This window comes from Ranitomeya variabilis, chromosome 6 (genome assembly GCF_051348905.1).
Source record: "Ranitomeya variabilis isolate aRanVar5 chromosome 6, aRanVar5.hap1, whole genome shotgun sequence".
Classification (NCBI taxonomy): domain Eukaryota; kingdom Metazoa; phylum Chordata; class Amphibia; order Anura; family Dendrobatidae; genus Ranitomeya; species Ranitomeya variabilis.
In genome coordinates this window covers 171,612,107-171,631,043 of record NC_135237.1, presented here as the reverse complement: position 1 = coordinate 171,631,043, position 18,937 = coordinate 171,612,107, and the positions used below count along the sequence as shown (strand labels likewise).

General features: G+C 43.1%; 1 pseudogene; it reads right to left on the bottom strand.

Annotated features, from left to right (window-relative positions):
• Positions 1–14,036: 14,036 nt before the first annotated feature.
• On the bottom strand, positions 14,037–16,902 carry LOC143783242 (putative G-protein coupled receptor 141; annotated as a pseudogene).
• Positions 16,903–18,937: the final 2,035 nt, after the last annotated feature.

Sequence of the window (18,937 nt, the reverse complement as noted above, 5' to 3'; positions counted from 1 at the left end):
CAGCTATAAAAGGTTCGCATGGCCGCACAGCCATGCGCTAGTAACATTGCATGTCATGAGTTTTGCGCCAATGTGGTCACTCTTGTGTGTATTCAGGGACCCGGCTGAAATAAGCCACTTAGAATACCGGCACCTCCGGTGAGGAGACTGTGTGTATGGTTTCAGGGCCCTGGCTGAAATAAGCCACTTAGAATACCGGCTCCTCCGGTGAGGAGATTGTATGTTTGCCTCCTTGTCTGCGTGACCACAAGCTGCTATCTGCTCAGCAGTTACTGTGTATTCCTGTGGAGTTTAACAGGACACAGTCCTTTCTTTATAGCGACTCTGTGAAGCAACAGAGTTCGCTTCTACTGCCATATAGTGCCGCCATTTGCCAGCAGAAGGTTCTTTTCCTGCACGGTGGACCCCGGGCTGCGAACGCACCAAATAACATCTCTATATATACTCGGTGCGTTCCGCCAGCCCTAACAGTATATTAGCGCCAGGGTTTGGCTGGTAAATAGCGGACGATCAGCGTCTACAGCGGTACATCCAGCAGCTGGAGGGTAGGTTGGCTGATCTTGAGCACACAACCTCAACTGTGGATGTTACCGCAGTCGCTGCTCAGGCTGCCAGTGTAGCTGCAGCCAGTTTGTCCTCTGCCACTCCTTCTCCAACTTTATCCTGTCTCCCACTTCCAGACAAGTTTGCTGGTGACAGTAAGCTATGTTGGGGATTCGTGAGTCAGTGCTCCATACATCTTGAGCTCCTGGCTGCACGTTTTCCTACGGAATGGGCGAAAGTGGGATTTATTTTATCCCTTTTGTCAGGCAGGGCGTTCGAGTGGGCAACGCCGCTATGGGAGTGTAATGATCGTGTGGTGCAGAGTGCTCCTCTCTTTCTGGACACTCTGAAACAGGTCTTTTTGGGACCTCGTGTCACCCACGATACCGTGCTCCAATTGTTGGCAATAACACAAGGCTCGTCCATGGTCAGCCAGTTCGCCATCCCATTTCGGACTCTGGCCTCTGAGCTGAAGTGGCCGTATAAAGTCCTTATTCTGGTGTTCTGGAAAGGACTTGCAGACCATGTGAAGGACGCCTTGGCCACCAGGGAGATTCCCGCCACACTGGAGGAGCTCATTTCTATATCTACCCGCATCGACCTCCGTTTTAACGAGCGGAGGTTAGAGCGGACCCAGTGTAGGCAGAGATTTCGGCTGGCTCCTACCTTCTCCAGCCCTCTAGAATCTCCTATTCAGGTGTCTTACTCCCATGAGGCCATGGAGGTTTCTCGAGCGGGACCTAAGTCTCAGACTGCTTGAATACCCATGGTTTGTAAAAATTGCCAACAGCTAGGACATTAAGCCAATAAATGTCCACGGCGGTCGGGAAATGATCGCGTCTAGTGACCATTGGAGGAGGTTCACTAGACACAGCGGCATTTTCCTCCAAGCTGTCCTTAAAAGGGACAATCATGTTAGGCTCATCCTCTCTAACAGTCGAGCTTTGTGTGGATTCTGGAGAAGAGGGGAATTTCATGTCTTCCGCTTTTGCTCTGCGCCATGCAATACCTCTGGTGATGCTCGCCAAACCAGTAACAGTTAGAGTAGTGAATGGGTCGACACTTCCATCACAAATCACACACCAGACTGTCCCTTTCACGTTGTCCATGTTCCCTTCCCACCAAGAGATTATTTCCCTTCTTGTCCTTCCCGAGGGAATGGACGAGATTCTGCTGGGAATACCCTGGCTCCGTTTCCACTCCCCACATATTGAGTGGACCTCTGGGAGGATATTGGGTTGGAGTGAATCATGTAAGGGCAGATGTGTGAGAGAATGCGTTCAGGTTTCCACCACCGAGATACCTGCAGATCTTTCTTCCCTTCCCAAATGCTATTGGTCTTATGCAGACGTCTTTTCCAAAAAGGCAGCGGAGACCCTTCCGCCTCACCATCCCTATGACTGTCCTATTGATCTCTTACCTGGAGCAGAACCTCCTCAGGGACGGGTCGATCCCCTCTCTCTCCCAGAAACGGAGGCTATGTCCCAATACATCCAGGAGAATTTGGCAAGAGGGTTCATTAGGAAGTCAGTGTCACCTGCAGGGGCGGGGTTCTTCTTCGTGCAGAAGAAGAACGGAGAATTACGTCCTTGCATAGATTACAGGGGTCTTAACGCCATCACCGTTAAGAATAAATACCCATTGCCCCTGATTTCTGAGCTCTTTGATAGGCTACGGGGAGCAAGGGTATTTACCAAATTAGATCTGTGGGGTGCTTATAACCTGATTCGCATCCGTGAGGGGGACGAATGGAAGACGGCGTTTAATACCAGGGATGGGCACTATGAGTATCTGGTGATGCCCTTCGGGCTCTGTAATGCCCCAGCCATTTTCCAAGACTTTGTCAATGATATCTTCCAGGATATGCTCTCCACCTCGGTCGTAGACTATCTGGATGATATTCTCATCTTTTCTCCAGATATTGATTCCCACCGGAGAGATGTTGGCAGAGTCTTCGACCTCTTACGAGCAAATTCCCTCTATGCAAAGTTGGAGAAGTGTATGTTTGAGCAGGAGTCTTTACCTTTCCTGGGCTATATCATCTCCGCCCAGGGATTGGCTATGGATCCTGCCAAACTACAGGCTGTGATGGACTGGCAAGAACCCCATTCTCTTAAAGCGGTGCAGCGCTTTATGGGGTTCATTAATTACTATCGCCAGTTCATTCCCCACTTCTCAACTTTGGTAGCTCCCTTGGTAGCTCTCACCAAGAAGGGAGCAAATCCCAAATTGTGGTCTGAAGAGGTCTCCAGGGCCTTCTCTTCTATTAAGTCTCATTTTGCTAGCGCTCCCATCCTACAGTACATCGTCCCGATGTTGATAAGCCCTTTATAATGGAGGTGGATGCCTCATCCATTGGTGCAGGAGCAGTCCTCTTCCAAAAGGATGCTCAAGGTCGGAAGCATCCTTGCTTCTTCTTCTCCAAGACCTTCACACCAGTGGAGAGGAATTATTCCATCGGGGACAGGGAGTTGCTAGCAAAGAAGTTTGCTTTCTCGGAGTGGAGACATCTTTTGGAGGGGGCTCGCTTTCCCTTTCAAATCTTCACAGACCACAAAAATCTGGTATATTTGAAAACAGCCCAGCGGCTAAATTCTCGTCAGGCCAGATGTTCCTTGTTCTTCTCCCGGTTCCACTTCACCCTCCATTATCTCGCTGGGGAGAAGAACATTCATGCTGATGCCCTCTCTCGCTCCGTTGTGTCATCTGAGGAGGAGGAAGGGGAGCCTCGGCTTATTGTCCCTTCTGAGAGCCTGAGAACCGTAGCTCTGGTTTCGCTAGAGTCTGTGCCTCCGGGCAAGACTTTTGTACCCATTAATTTGTGACCGGAGGTTCTCTCTTGGGCTCATTTGTCCAGGGTGGGTGGACACTTTGGGACAAAGAGGACATCTGAACTGCTGGCGAGAACGTACTGGTGGCCACATATGGTCCGTGACGTCGGAGATTATATTCGGGCGTGTGTCTCCTGCGCCAAAAATAAGTCTCCCCGACAACGGCCAGCTGGGTTACTCTATACTTTGCCGGTGGCAGACCGGCCCTGTGAGATGGTCGGGATGGACTTTGTGGTGGGTTTGCCCAAGTCTCGTGGCTGTACCATCATTTGGGTTATCACCGATCATTTTTCTAAAATGGTGCATTTGGTGCCGCTTCCACGGCTAACTTCTGCACGGGCCTTGGCAGCGTTGTTTATAAAACACATCTTCCACCTACACGGTATGCCGGACAAAATTGTCAGTGACCGGGGTCCCCAGTTTGCGTCTCGGTTCTGGAGAGAGCTTTGTCGTCTTCTCAGCATTGAGTTGAATCTCTCTTCCGCATATCATCCCGAGATGGATGGGTTGGTAGAAAGGGCCAACCAGACCTTTGTCACATATCTGCGACATTTTGTCTCAGCCAGGCAGGATGACTGGGCTTCCTTGCTACCGTGGGTGGAGTTTGCGCTGAACAACACCGTAGCCGACTCCACTGTACAAACCCCATTCCTCCTTAATTATGGTCAGCATCCGCGGGTACCTGTGCCTATGCCCATGTCTTCCGCTGACTCCAGGGTGGCAGACTAGGCTGTGGTGGCACGGGATATTTGGGACCACACTCAGGATGCCATTCGGGCCTCCAAGGAGAGAATGAGGTCCTCCGCCAATGCACATTGGCGTCCCGCTCCGACCTTTGCTCCTGGCGACTTGGTGTGGCTCTCCGCACGTAACATCAGGCTGCGAGCTGAGTCCACTAAGTTTGCACCTCGCTACTTGGGCCCTTTCAAAAGTCCTCGAACAGGTTAACCCTGTGGTCTACCGTTTAGCCCTTCCGCCATGCCTGGGTATCACCGACACCTTTCATGTGTCCCTCTTGAAACCCGTATACATGTCCCGGTTTTCCGAGTCATCTGCCAGGACATCAGATTCGTCTACGGACGATTACGAGGTGAACGCTATTTTGGGGTGCAAGGTGGTACTTGGCAAAAATTTTTATTTGGTGGACTGGAAGGGTTATGGCCCTGAGGACAGGTCCTGGGAGCCTGCTGAGCACATTCAGGCTCCGCAGCTCATTGCTGCCTTCGAGCGTAGCGAGGTCCAAGGGGGGGGGGGTAATGTTGGGGGTTGAGTTTCCACCTTTGCACAGGGGGAATCTCGGGCCATCTCCGCTGCGGTCTCCCATTCTTCTCCTGCCGCAGTGGAGCCTGCTCAGCGGAGACGTTGGTCCCAACGTCTCGCTCAGTCGGACTCTGTGCAAAGGGTTACTGCTGCTTTTCCAGCTTCTGCCATTGAAGGCAGTGCTGGCCAGCGGCGAGCAGACGCTTTTGGGACTAAGTCCTGCTTTTTCCCTTCTGAGCATGCCCAGTGTAAGATCTCTCATTGGAGATCGAGGGTCACATGCTTAGACACTGCAGCAAAACCCATTGGTTCTCCAGGAAGGTCCTGAAGTTGCTCAGGCTCTGTGGAAGCCTCTCATTGGTCCTTCCAGGAAGGCCCTGTACTTGCTGCAACTACAAAAGGTTCGCATGGCCGCACAGCCATGCTCTAGTAACAATGCATGTTATGAGTTTTGCGCCAATGTTGTCACTCTTGTGTGTATTCAGGGACCCGGCTGAAATAAGCCACTTAGAATACCGGCTCCTCCGGTGAGGAGATTGTATGTTTGCCTCCTTGTCTGCGTGACCACAAGCTGCTATCTGCTCAGCAGTTACTGTGTATTCCTGTGGAGTTTAACAGGACCCAGTCCTTTCTTGTGACTCTGTAAAGCAACAGAGTTCACTTCTACCGCCATATAGGGCCGCCATTTGCCAGCAGCAGGTTCTTTTCCTGCACGGTGGACCCCGGCCTGCGAACGCACCAAATAACATCTCCATATTTACTCGGTGCGTTCCGCCAGCCCTAACAGCATTGAGTTATATTTTTTTGAGATTGGCATATACACATATGTTTATGAGCTTTGATATCTATATGTACGGAGGGGCACATGATTTATGAAGGTCTGGGCATTTTTGAAGGATTGCCAAGCACTGTCTTTAGGTAAACCTTCTTTTCATCATTTTTCTATTTGGAGGTGGAAGACTCCTTGTATGACTGAGAGTGTCATGTACACATGTGTCTATGAGCTTTAACATTTACACATACAGAGGGGTATATGATCTATGAAGGTCTGAATTTTTGAGTGAGGGGCTGACAAAGGATTATTGAGCATAACCTTGGGGTAAAACCTTTGTGTTATCATTTGTTATTTGGGGGTGGAAGGCTCCCTATATGAGCTCCCTATGGTGGTGTTTTTCTGTGAATTATGAGTGGGCCAAAATTCCTCCAGAGCATTGTAAAAGGCTCATTGCCAGTTACTGCAAACACTTGATTGCAGTTATTGCTGCTAATAATGGCCCAATCAGTTATTAGGTTTAGGGGGCAATCACTTTTTCACACAGGGCCTTATAGGGTTGGACTTCTTTTTCCCTTAATAATAAAGACCTTCATTTAAAAACTGCATTTTGTGTTTACTTGTGTTATCTTTGTCTAATATTTAAATTTGTTTGTTCATCTGAAACATTGTGTGACAAACATGCAAAAGAATAGGAAATCAGGAAGGGGACAAACATTTTTTCACACAACTGCATGTGTGTGGCTATATATACATATCTGTAGCTTTGTCGCCATAAAAGGAGGGGGGTCCAGGCACATTTATTGCACAGGGGCCCCAAGCTGTCAGTGTCCACCCCTGAATCTAACCTATCTATCTGGTTGGTAATAATTATGTTGTGATGTATTGTCTAACTGGTTATTGAATTGTACTGTAGTTGTGTGGAAAATCAAACTACAGTTCTATCCAATTTCAGTGGAAATGCCTCATGACAAGCAAAAGATGCTCAGTATTGTGTGTGGCCTCCATGTGCCTGTATGACCTCCCTACTTTACAACGCCTGGGCATGCTCCTGATGAGGCAGTGGATGGTCTCCTGAGGGATCTCCTCCCAGACCTGGACTAAAGCATCCGCCAACTCCTGGACAGTCTGTGGTGCAACGTGACATTGGTGGATAGAGCGAGACATGATGTCCCAGATGTGCTCAATCGGATTCAGGTCTGGGGAACGGGCGGGCCAGTCCATAGCTTCAATGCCTTCATCTTGCAGGAACTGCTGACACACTCCAGCCACATGAGCTCTGGCATTGTCCTGCATTAGGAGGACCCCAGGGTCAACTGCACCAGCATATGGTCTCACAGGGGGTCTGAGGATCTCATCTCGGTACATAATGGCATAATGACCTCTGGCGAGCACATGGAGGGCTGTGCGGCCCTCCAAAGAAATGCCACCCCACACCATTACTGGCCCACTGCCAAACCAGTCATGCTGAAGGATGTTGCAGGCAGCAGATCGCTCCCACAGCATATCCAGACTCTGTCACGTCTGTCACATGTGATCAATGTGAACCTTCTTTCATCTGTGAAGAGCACAGGGCACCGGTGGTGAATTTGCCAATCCCGGTGTTCTGTGGCAAATGCCAAGCATCCTGCACTGTTTTGGGCTGTGAGCACAACCCCCATCTGTGGACATCAGGCCCTCAGACCATCCTCATGGAGTCGGTTTCTAACCATTTGTGCAGACATATGCACATTTGTGGCCTGCTGGAGGTCATTTTGCAGGGCTCTGGCAGTGCTTCTCCTGTTCCTCCTTGCACAAAGGTGGAGGTAGCAGTCCTGCTGCTGGGTTGTTGAGCTCCTACGGCCCTCTCCATGTCTCCTGGTGTACTGGCCTGTCTCCTTGTAGCACCTCCAGCCTCTGGACACTATGCTGACAGACACAGCAAACCTTCTTGCCACAGCTCGCATTGATGTGCCATCCTGGATGAGCTGCACTTCCTGAGCCACTTGTGTTGGTTATAGAGTCAGTCTCATGCTACCACGAGTGTGGAAGCACAACCAACAGAAAGCATTGTTACTGAGATGTGGTCTGAGGTCGCCACCTGCAGAACCACTCCTTTATTGAGGGTGTCTTGATAATTGCCAATAATTTCCATCTTAGGGTGTTGATCCAGGGAACTATACAAAAAAAGGTTGCACTCTATCGTGCCAAAGCATGTCTAATATGAAATACATGAAATTTGAATAGCAAAATGGCTTTTGAACATTAGAAAAATATTTAAGAGACGCTTTGCACAGAATTTGATTTAATCAAATAGTGTGAGCCCATCAACCATCGTCAAGGTGGTCTCATTAAACTGATGGGTACCTGACCTCCCTGTCCAAATGTGAACACTTACCGAAGACTAATGTCTGTATGCTTGGGTGAATATGGACACCTCTCTCAGCAAAGCCTACATATGGGTTGGCCGGAACCAAGTGTGACTAGATGTAATTAAAAACCAGATGGTGAGGGGAGGAGTGCTCAGTCAGTAAGCTAACATAGAAATGACAGAAAAAAGACTGGCACATCCAAACTAGTGTGAAAAGGTGCATACCAGGAGCAGCTACCTCCATATATAATATACAAAAAAAGGTTGCACTCTATCGTGCCAAAGCATGTCTAATATGAAATACATGAAATTTGAATAGCAAAATGGCTTTTGAACATTAGAAAAATATTTAAGAGACGCTTTGCACAGAATTTGATTTAATCAAATAGTGTGAGCCCATCAACCATCGTCAAGGTGGTCTCATTAAACTGATGGGTACCTGACCTCCCTGTCCAAATTTGAACACTTACCGAAGGCTAATGTCTGTATGCTTGGGTGAATATGGACACCTCTCTCAGCAAAGCCTACATATGGGTTGGCCGGAACCAAGTGTGACTAGATGTAATTAAAAACCAGATGGTGAGGGGAGTAGTGCTCAGTCAGTAAGCTCACATAGAAATGACAGAAAAAAGACTGGCACATCCAAACTAGTGTGAATAGGTGCATACCAGGAGCAGCTACCTCCATATATAATATACAAAAAAAGGTTGCACTCTATCGTCGCCACCTGCAGAACCACTCCTTTATTGAGGGTGTCTTGATAATTGCCAATAATTTCCATCTTAGGGTGTTGATCCAGGGAACTAGTCTGATTGCCGTATGTGGAGTCGGGAAGGAATTTTTTTTCCCCAATGTGGAGCTTACTCTTTGCCACGTGGGTTTTTTTTGCCTTCCTCTGGATCAACATGTTAGGGCATGTTAGGTTAGGCTATGGGTTGAACTTGATGGACTTAAAATCTTCCTTCAACCTTAATAACTATGTTACTATGTTACTATCTGTTGTCTATTCCACTTGGACAACAGCATGTGAAATTGATTGTCAATCAGTGTTGCTTCCTAAGTGGACAGTTTGGTTTCACAGAAGTTTGATTTACTTGGAGTTATACCAGTTGGTACCACATAAAAGCTAAAGCTTGCCCCACTAAAAAGCAACCACTCAACAAGCTTTAATCGACAGAAAAATAAAAAAGCTGATGGCTTTAAAAGCTTGCAAAATAAAACCAATTTTTAAAGTATAGAATTTTTGGGATAAAATATAACTAAAAACTATTTATACTTGGTATCATACGGACCTACAGAATCAAGTTACTTCCTCAGAAGGAAGAGATTCTCGAAACGTGTGTCAAGGGGTACGTTGTGGCAGCCTGCACTTTGGGTAATTATGTGTACTTATTAGCCAACATTTACTGTGAACTCTCTTTTATTTTATCTTCATGGGTGGCTATGATGTGCAGAGAAATACTTCTATTTTATAAAGCTTTCTAGCAACTATGCTCATTATATGCTACATCTTATTATTGAATTAATTGCACCCAGTCCTGCTAAATGTTTTTGGTCCATATGTATATGCACGTTTTTGCACTTGACTCACTTTAAGCATTGTGCTTTTTATTGATTTTTTTATTGTGTTTCCCTATTGATCACTATGGATTTTATATTTATCTGATGTATATTATATGATGTATTTTTATAAGCAATTAGCGGCTGGAGGGTGATTGGTGCCCTGCGTGGTATCCACACCATATAAGCCGGCATTTTGTACTTTTGTGTATGCTTGAAAAAGACCAGGTTCTGGTCGAAACGTTGCTGATTCATGGCGAAATAAACTACCGTATCTTTTTGATACCATTACACCCGGTTGGAGCGCTGTTCATCTACTTTTGCACTGTTTGGAGTTTCCAGGATGGTTCCCTGGACGTGGAATGGGCGCCCCCTTGAATGAGTGCTGTCAGCCCCTCCTTTTTTCTATTAAAGGGGTACATTGTGGCAGCCTGCACTTTGGGTAATTATGTGTACTTGTTAGCCAACATTTACTGTGAACTCTTTTTTATTTTATCTTCATGTGTGGCTATGATGTGCAGAGAAATACTTCTCTTTTATAAAGCTTTCTAGCAACTATGCTCATTATATGCTACATCTTATTATTGAATTAATTGCACCCAGTCCTGCAGAATGTTTTTGGTCCATATGTATATGCATGTTTTTGCACTTGACTCACTTTAAGCATTGTGCTTTTTATTGATTTATATATGGTGTGATATTATTGGTGTTATTTATACACATATTATTTTTGCTGGACCTGATTCATACCTCTGGCCAATGTTTTACTTGTTTCTTCATTCTTTTCTGTATGCTGTCATCCCTTTTTAATTATGTTTTAAACATGGCTTAATAAAAATTATATTTTTTATATGATATTCTTTCGGAGGACTTTTCCTTTGTAGGTTTTCGTGTGTCAGTAGAGAGATAAGTGTTTTCCGACTGTTGTGCTAATTTTAGTTCAGCGCATTCTTGCAATTATTTTGCAATTTTTTAAACTTAATTTAGCACAAAACATATTCTTTGCAAAGGTGGGCATGGCTCTTCCTAGGTAACTGACCACTTTGAGACTGCAAGGTGGCCAGATACCCAGGCAATAAGCTACCGTAGGTTCAAGGAGATTATCCACCAACAGAACCCCGATTCTGTTGCTGGTTGATCTCCTTGAGCCTGTCTGGTCCTGCTGCCAACGCGGCTCCTTTTTACTTGCACTTCTGGAGGAATATCATCTTCACAAATTGGTGAGCTGGAAAACCCCTCTTTATTTCTTTTTTTTCTAGGCAACAAGCTGTATACTATATAATTAAAAAATCCTCTTTACTTTGAACGCTACAATTTTAAGAATTTCAGACAACCCTTTTAATATAATTGTATTGTTTATTATTACCAAATGTAACATATTCATAATACTAAAATAATGTTACATATAGTATACAAAGAAATTAAACATTTTACAACACCATTTAATGAGACTGTGATGCATTAAGGACATTATCTAGGTTTTTCTAATTTTTTTAATAGCAGAGAATAGTATAAAATTATAAATATAACTAGCATTCCTTTGTTAAATCCCCAGCTTCTCCAGTGTTCCCAGTCAATCTTTATTTACTCTGCTGCAGCAATGATGTTTTCTACATCCACATATTCTCTGTAGTCTATCACGGACGTTAGCAGTGATGTATGTATGTATGTATGGCACAAGACTCTTGTGGTCAGCAAATGACTGCTGTGAATGCATGGCACATAATTACTGCTTTAAATTACTTTTTTATACCATTTATTTGCCATTGGATAAAATATTTTAATTCCTGGTTAACACCTTTATATATATATATATATATATATATATATATATATATATATATATATATATATATATATATATATATACATACATTAACTAAGACCAAATTCAGATACGGTGTGCTTGTTGCAGATTTTCCATGCAGAATCTACAGCCAAGCATAGCACGAAACCTTAGAATACAAAAATTGGCATAGATTTTCTATACAATAAAGTACGATGACCTAAATTCATCAAGAGGTGTGCGCCTCTTAATACATCTGGCTCTTCTTTCAATTTTTATGTGTGAAAGGCAGAAATGTATTAACATTCCTAGCATAATTTACCATACATGTGAAGTTGTTATGAACTTGGTGGATGCTGTCGGCCACATCCCCATCCTCAAAGTGAAGCTCTGCCCAAATGTCTAAAAGATGGTGATGCTATCATATTCACAAAACTTTTGTAACATTTTAAACAATTTTCCTCCAGAATTCTGCTAAAAGCTGTTTTTATTTTTAGTGTTTGTCTCAAACCAACAAGAAAAAATATTAAAGAAGCACTCCTCCCATCACAGGTTTTATGCTCTCAACATATTGCAGTCATCATATTATATATCACTGTGTACTTACATTGCTCATTTTACCTTTCTGCAGAGATAATTCTTCTCTTTTCTATGTAGAAATTTGTCTCTTGTCCCTGCATTTATCATCCCCTTCTTCAACTCCTGACTCAGCTGTTCCAGACTCCCCCCTGCCAAGGACTTTTGCAGTGACTCATATCTCATGCAGGGAAAATTGATTTCCTTTTTTTACATAGAGCTTTGAAGGATTCAGCTAGTCAGTTTTTAATCATGTGATGTCAAAGACCTTGTGTAAGGCTTCTTTCACACTTCCGTTTTTACAATCTGCACAGGATCCGTCAAAATGTTGAAATGACAGATCCTGTGCAGATTGTAAAAAACGGGTGCACTGGGCCCATTTTTCTGACGGACCCTTTGTGGCTATGTGCACCTGTTGTGTATGCGCTTTGGCAGTGGTTTTCCACTGCGAAAACGCATACACAACCCAGGTTAAAAATAATTTAAAATTTTTTAAAAAATCACAATATTCTTACCTTCCGGCTTCCCGCGCAGCATTACCGATGCTCCCGGCAGCTAGCGTTCCCAGTAATGCCTTGCGTGCAATGACCTCTGTTGACGTCGCGGTCTTGCGAGACCGCGACATCATCGGGTCATTTCGCAATGCATTACTGGGAACGCTAGCTGCCGGTAAGAATAGGAAAGGTAAGAATATTGCGATTTTTTTAAATTTTTAACATTATGTCTTGTTACTATTGATGCTGCATAGGCAGCATCAATAGTAAAAAGAGAGAGAGAGCAAGCGAGAGAGAATTTCCCTGATGGGAAATTCTTCCACGCATACTCAGTTTCAGAAGACAGAACCCGTCACTGGATTCCTGCTTTTGACAGTCAGCGACGGATCCTGCGTCCATAGGCTTCCATTATAGCCAACGACGGGCAGCACAGGACCCGTCGCTGAGCGATTTTCCGACTTGCAGAAAAAACGTTCCTCTGAACATTTTCTCCGCCCGATGGACAGCTTTCTGACGGATCCAGTGCACGACTGATGAAACGGATGACCATCCGTCACAATCCATCACTAATACAAGTCTATGGGAAAAAACAGGATCCAGCACAAAAATTTGCTGGATCCTGTTTTTAAAAAATCGACGGATTTCGACGAGAGCTAAAAGACAGAAGTGGGAAAGAGGCCTTAAAGAGAACTAACTTTGTAGAAAGGCAAAATGAGCAATTGTTAGTACACAGTGCTATATAATGTGATGATTGCAATATAGTAAGAGGATAAAAACTTTGATGGGAATGCGTCTTTAAGTGTGAAGATTAAGTGTTGACCTGGGATGTTTTCCATTAGATTAGGCTCATGTACAATGGCATACAGTTTGTACAGCTCTTTTATTATGGAGCTGTATAACCCCTGTGCTCTACTGTACAGGACATGTTGAATTCAGGGTATGTATTTTTCTCAAGAGGCAATGCTTCTAATGGATTATACTTTTGTATATGCAGAGTGTGATGGAACATGCCACTACAGTATATTAGTTTTCCATTAATAGCCCTCTACATTTGGAAACAAATTGCATCTCTGTGGCAGCTCTATTACAGATCCATAAAAAGCTTCATAATACTTTCCTATGTCTAGTTTATAAGTACTAAGTCAAAGTTAATTGTTTTTAGTGTCAAAGTCATAATAAGTTTCAAAAATACCTTTGTCAAATACATTTTATGGCAATCTAAGTTAGAATGATGCTGTTAATTTTCGTTTCTCTCAAAGAAACTCTCCCTCACAGGAGGACCCATACATATAAATATACATATACAGACCATTGAATACAAATTACAGCAGATTGAGGAGCAGATATACCATATATGCAACCTGTGCGGATGCACTTGGACTCCTGTAGATAATGGGGGTCACTGAATCCCTACAAGGAACTGAACAACTGAAGGAACTGAGCAAATTAAATTAATAGCTGATAGATTTCTTTTAGATGGACACCTGTTTGGTATTTACCAGATAGCTGAAAGCAAAATGTTCCTTTGAATTCTTTAAGGGATATAAACAACTGTAGAATTCAATTGTAACAGGTGCTTCCATCCTTGGTGGCCACCCCAGAACGAAATCCTGCCGGCTTTGCTTCGGATCTTGTGTTTGTGTATGAAGAGGATGATTTCTCATTTCAATAAATCCTCCTTCTGTCGATGCATCGGCTGTGGCAAAGAAGTGGGTTTGTGAAATAAGCAGTCTGATGGTCCTCTTTACACTTAGCTCTGGTTTTGTGCAGGCCACAAGAAAAGCTGAAGTACTAGAAGTGAAGCAGGATGTAAAACAGCAGTGGCTACCAGAAGTTCACGTAGTACTCTTCTTAGAAAATGTCATCATGTCCAAAATGATATAAACTGAAAAATCTTTTGATAATACGTTTTTACAGCAAAGAAAAGAAAATCTAAACAGCTGAGTGCAGTTATGCTCAAACATATTTCATTGACATAGAAGCATTCATTTGCATGGTACATATAGTAGATCTTTAACATATGGAAGGGAAAGTAACACGTTATCATAACCAAAACAAAGAAGAGACTTTTAAGTTGCACCCAAGTTTCCTGATGGGCGAGGATAGGTCTCTTGACTTGTTTTACAACTTTAACAATTATAAATATTTGTACAGCCAAAAGACAAGAAACCACTGTGAATATGACGACCGAGGAGATATAGTTTAGTATAATCACAGCTTGGCTCTGAAATGCATCATCCTAATGAGTGGAGGGTCCTGTAAAACTCAATTTTGTCTTTCTTCTTAAAGAAGCTGATGTATCTCATGGAGAGCATGATGACGTAAAATATAAAAGAAACATAAATATGGATGTGTGTCATAGCGCTTACAATTCTGCAGAAGAAAAGTCCATAGCTCCACCTTTTCTGGACATAGTATGCAATGCGAAAAGGTACAGAAATAAGAAAAATACCATGGACCACCAACAGGTTGATGACTGATGTCATTGTCACAGACAGTTTGTTTGTGCCAATTATCAAGAAGATCATTAGACTTGTTCCTGTTATTCCTCCAATAAAAATTACTATATACAATGTAATCAGAATGGGATATGCAACACTTGGGTCTATAAAGCAAGCTGTTTTGTTCATTTCTTCTTCCATATTGTTTTTTTCTTAAATTATTGACTGGTTGGATTTTATTCTGAAGATCATTTCATATGTGTTTCACCTAATAAATTTGGGTTACAATTTTCCATTTTCTGTGTGTTAGCAAGAAGGTAACATATGAATAACACTGGTTTCTACATCATTGGTATTCGTGGATTTTGCCCATTGGCCAGTTGTTATCGAAAATTATTCTTTTTTGGTTGTCTTCCGTCTACTCCTCCTAAAGAGAAATTGGGAATTAAATAGTTACATCAGTTGCAAAAAAGATATCTGTTCATCAAGTTCAATTAGGGACTCATCAACCTTGAGGGCATGTGAGGACCCATCAACAAGCTGTTCACCTTCCTAACTGAAAGCAAATTGGCAAATATGCCTCCCAAATTGTAGAGGAGAAAAGTGGTCTGGTGGTCCAGTGCTTGACACAAAGGACAAACACGTGAATATTTTAACACATGACATTATGTTTTCTTTTGAAAATGCATAATAATGTAGATGAGTGAGCCCTAAAAATATTCCCTATGCTGTGTCCTGTTTGACAGTGGATGTTGGCATCCATAGTTTTATGGTATGGCACCCCCACTAGTCTGTGGCTCACTCTGTTAATTCTATTGTATCCCTACTATAACCTGTGAATTGGAAAAGTCGTCCTAAAATCCACACTGATACCCATAGGATAGAAGTTAGCAGAAAGGGTTTGTGAGTCATCAAACCAAGGCTATAGTGAGCTGGTTATTGTCTCATCACCAAAAGTAATGTGTATATAGCTAGCTGAGATGTTATACTCAAAAAGGAGAAACATTGGAGTTTTTGGCAAAATTTCTAAAACAACATTAATTGAAACAGACCATCAAACATATATTAACAAACAAGATTGAAAATATGTGATTAAAAAGGACACCAACACTGGCCACACTCAGTACTAAATGTAATACCAAAGGGTGCGGCCTCAGCGCCCACGTACGCCAACCTCTTTCTAGGGTACTGGGAGAGGTTGGTTTTTCGTGAAGCGGGGGCGGGGGCCGCAGACCATGTACTAAGCTGGATGCACTATGTAGATTATATTTTTTTACTTTGGCTCGGGATGGTGCAGCAGCTTGAGGATTTTATGGCTGTGTTGAGTTCCAATTGTTATAACATCAGATTGACATATAGATATGATCTAACTAAAATTGACTTTTTGGACATCAGTCTGGAGGTGGATGCTTCATCGACCATCCAGACTGATGTCTTTCGTAAAACAACGGCAGTGAATGCTTTAATTCATGCCACTACTGCACACAGCCAAGCCACCGTGAGGGCCGTCCCGGTCGGACAGTTCTTGAGGATGAGGCGGATCTGCTCGACGGAGGAAAAATTTGAAATGCAAGCTGCAGATTTGAGAACATGGTTTGACCAGCAGGGTTATAGTAAAAGGAGCGTGAAATTGGGCTATAGTAGAGCCAAGTCTACCCCCCGTAACACTCTGTTATATCAGAATAAAAGGAAAAAGAAGGGAGATGAAAGCATCTGATTTATTTTGGTGTTTAATCATGACTGGGATAACATGAGGGCCATCTTGACCAAACATTGGCCGATTTTGAGCACAGAACCCTCCCTGGGACCATATCTTAGTGACCGTCCACTTATGACCTCCCGTAGGGCAAAAAATTTGAAGGATCTCCTAATCAGAAGTCATTATGTAGCGCAGAGTAAAAGCCCATTTGGAGCAACTAAACCAATTAAAGGATGCTACATGCAAAAATCCAAAGATAAAAATAATATGAAAATTTAATTAATTTACATAAAAATTAACACAGTAACAATACATATAGAGACAATGTAAAAAGTGACCACAACAGGTGTATCACACAAGGTCCACCTGCAGAATAAAGGATGGGGGAACAAGCTATGGTAACGAGTTTTATGGAGGAAAGTAATGTGGGAAAAAAGGGGGAGGAAAATTTTAAAGTGCCAGTACGAATCACTCCCACATATCCCAACACACTAATAGACACCATCCTGCACAAAGTAATCAGTAATTCCTCCTATGACTAAAAAGGTCACAGCAAGTTATAGTCATACCAACAGCCTGCTCTTACCCATAGTGTCCTTCTTAGAGACCAAGTGTGCGCAGCTCCAACGCGTGTTTCACATGAGCTTCTTCCAGATTTTTGTAGTTTCTTTATTCTCTGGTTGTAATCTTGTATATGAGAGTGTTCACTGTTACTATAACAGGCGTGTACTATGGAGGACAGAGAATGAACTTCAATCCAATATTGCAGCCAGCATACAGCCAGCGGGTAAGGAAAGGGTGAATCAAACACCCGAAAACCCCGCCTCTATGGCTGAAAATTGTTCCCTCCAAATTCAGGTGACAGAGTCCCTTTAACATGTATTCTGGTTTGAAGAAGTTGGTTTTTCTACTTGTGGTCATTATGTGGCTTGCGCCAATGTACTCCGCAGCTCCTCGTTCGGTAGATGGTAAAAAGCAATTCCCAAATTAAAGAATATATCAACTGTGGTAGTGTTAATGTGATATATTATGCCACATGTAGCTGCTCATTGGTTTATATAGGATTGTCATCGAGAGAACTAAGGATAAGAGTGAGGGAGCACGTGAAGGACATTGGTGCAGCCCGGTCGGTGGAAGATCCTTCGGAATTAAAAACAATCCCGCGGCACTTTAGGTCGGCTCACAATCGCGACCCTAGAGAACTTATGATAAGGGGGATTGATGTTGTCCACACAGGCATAAGGAGAGGCAATGTTTAAATATTGTTGGCACAGCGAGAACTGAAGTGGATCGTAACATTGGGGACCATGAAGCCATTTGGGCTACATGACTCTTTGAACTTCGCGCCATTTTATAAATTTTAAAAGGATTTATATATAATTCATATTTCTCCAATCCTTTCTGGCTGTATGTTTTAACTGGATTTTGTGTGTTTTTATTTTGATTTTAATTATTGTTTTTTCTTGTATAGTTTTAAATTTTAGTCTCTCTTCTGTGGTATAATGGACTTTACCTGATTGTCATATCGCTGACTTCGTTATTTTCCTGGAATGCCCTATGAAGAAATCATTCTTTTGTGGAATGGGACCACAAAGATAGGAAAAAATCCAATTTCTTGTATTATCATCTATTGTTGTTATGATCTCAAATGCATGTAAAAAAAAAAATTGTACAATTTTTGTAATATTTATTTGATGCATGCACATTACAATATCTTTATCGGGTTATGTGTTTTTCCTATCTGACCACTGCGGTTGTGGTGTGCATGCGCTAGCTTGCCGTCCGTTGCTGCCCGCGTCATCCGGCATTCTGTCGTCACTAGCGTCTGACTGGGGATTTGGCCTCCACTCGGATGTTGGACGGCGATATGCCGTGTCACGTAGGTATGGTGCGGCTGGCCGAGGGTGCATGCGCCGTGTATACACAGCCCAGTGGTGGCCGGTCATGTGATACACACATGACCGGTTACCATGGATATAAAAGGTCCTGTAGGAGACCATTAACACACCTTGAGAAAGCAAGGCTATAGAGCGGTGAAACGTGCGTCGGGGTGCGTCCAGCAGTGTGTCTCAGTCTGGGTAAGATGACCCTTTTATTCAACTTAACATAGGTTGATTTTTGTGACCATATGTATTAAGGGGGCAGTATAGGAGAGGGATCCCCAGAGAAGATTCTACAACAGCCACTGGGCTATATTGATTAATGTCCTCCCTCCATTAACCTTTGGGAGCAGGTGGATGGACATTGTAGGTGATGGAGTCCTTAAAATACCATGTTGATTGAAGCCCTTTAGTATTACATTTAGTACTGAATGCGGTCAGTGTTAGTGTTCTTTTTAATCACATCTTTTAAATTTTGTTTGTTAATATGTGTTTGATGGTCTGTTTCAATAAAGGTTGTTATAGAAATTTTGCCAAAAACTCCAATGTTTTTCCTTTTTGAATATAAGTATCATGGAGTGGCATGTACGTAGCTAGGCATTAATTACTTGGCATACTGAACAATATGAGTCTGGGTATTTTTGCATCTAGCTGAGATGTTGTAGCCGAGTCAAGAGTCACCTATGTCCTCCTATCCTGGGTTGATAGAGTAGTAAGTTATATATACTGTAGTGTATCCAACCAG